This window comes from Tupaia chinensis, unplaced genomic scaffold (genome assembly GCF_000334495.1).
Source record: "Tupaia chinensis unplaced genomic scaffold, TupChi_1.0 Scaffold147185_1, whole genome shotgun sequence".
NCBI lineage: Eukaryota > Metazoa > Chordata > Mammalia > Scandentia > Tupaiidae > Tupaia > Tupaia belangeri.
Window position 1 is genome coordinate 654,847 of NW_006207036.1, and position 2,055 is coordinate 656,901.

Genomic DNA, 2,055 nt, shown 5'->3' on the forward strand with positions numbered 1-2,055 from the left:
GACAGAGAGAAAATCCCCCAAGCCCAGTCGGCCTATTAAGTTGCAATTCTTTTTCCTCCAGTTTTCCAGTGCTAAAATTTGGCCCTTGATATGGGTCTGAATGCCAAAGTATCCCCGAGCAGCATAGTCATAACAATGTCTGGCTCACATGACTCCTCTGTGTGTTTTCAAGCCAGTGGTGTTGGGAAGAGGTGATACTGCTGTCTTCTAACAAAGGAGAGTAGGCTACTACATAAACCAGGTCAGTATATCTGAATATTTTTTAAGAATTATTTTTATTTAATTTTATCTATTATTATTACTTTTTAATATGACAGGAGAGAGACAGAGAGAGTCAGAGAGGGAAAGTAAGAAAACAAGCTACTCCAGAACTCAAACCACAGACAATCATGTGAGAATCCAGCACTTTAACTATTATACCCACCTGCTGGCCCAGAATCTTAGTATTTAAGGTAAATCTGTCCAGATATCTCCATTCCAACTCTTAAGGTACCACTCTTCCATAGCTGGAGGCAAAATCCTTTGTATAGGTCTTCCAAGATCCAGAAGGCAATTTCCTTTGAAATTCTACTTCTACTTAATCCTCTGTGTAATCCTGCATTTTCTTTGCCCTTCAGCTAAAGGAGATTAAGATTTTTCTTACATACCACCAAGGCTACTTGTCCTCTTTCACACTGCCTTGAACTGTTGATCAAACTACCCAGACTATTGCTCAGGAAACTGATATTGCCAGTCGCAAGTACCCATAAGGGGCATGATTGTGAGCCATCAGAAGTGACCTGCACAGGGACTCTTGGCAGAGAACTAGGCTATCCACTATGTGTGATGATGATGATACTTATGATAATAGTGAAAATAAAAGTTACAATTTTTTGAGAGATTTTTGCTATAGGAAACATATACTTGCCAGAGAGATAGAAAATAAGAAATCATCTCCCCCCAGGGAGATGGCCACCTCGCAATCCCTTCTCCTCCATTCTCCTCTTGAGATTGTGGGCATGCAAGCACAACTGCCAAGCATGAGTTTCAAGCCCCTGGTCTGGGACTTGAATCACAGTCAGCCATATGGAAGTCCAGTACCTTAACCACAGCACCACCTGCTGGCCCCTAAAAGTTAGTATTTCTACAGCACTTTTGATTGTCAACAGTATTCTAAGATTTTGTGATATAATCCATTTAACCCCCAAAACAAGTTTAACAGCTCGATATCACTATTAATCTCCATTTTTGATGGAAAAATTGGGGAGTATAGCATTTAAAAGCATATCTTAAGGTTACATAAGTTTAAGTGGTGGAGTCAGAATCTAAGAAGAAGTGGAACTGTATTGAATGAAAAGGAAAGAAGAGAAGAATGTGTATAAACCTGTAAAATATGAACCCATCTGTGTCAAAAGTCTATGAGCATGTAGAGATGTAAATACATCTTTATATTAGTAACTATAATAAATATGAAATATAGCATATTTAAATATATATGCATATGTCTATATATGATAGGTCTTGGAAGAGTTTATGGGAAGTGCATATTATGAGAAAACTACACATGGATTTCCAATTTGTGTGCACCAAAATAAACTGATACTTTCAAGTTCATTTTTCAGTTTTTTCGAAGTCCCCTCATATGTGTGTGTGTGTGTGTGTGCATGTGTGTGGAATCACAGAGGTTTCTAAACATGGTTACTATTAGAGACTCAGCCTGATGGGATATAATAAGCATCTCTTGTTTTTATTTATTTATTTAATCTATTTACTTTGGAATGTTTTTATGATTAGCCTATTTTCTTGGTAAAGTCAGTCAAAATGGAATTATTCATTCTTCTAAATTTAGACTGTGTCTGTTACTTGACTACTCTTGCAACCTTTCCTACTTAGTTTATGCAGGACAAAGATATATTTACAGATATTTTAAAAATTAGAAGCCTCAGGAAAAAAAATTATATATATATATATATATATATATTGAATATGGGAGACAGTTATAGATAGATATAGATATAGATACAGCTATTGCCTTGATTCCTTAATAATAGGTATTCCTTAATACCTACGTTGCCC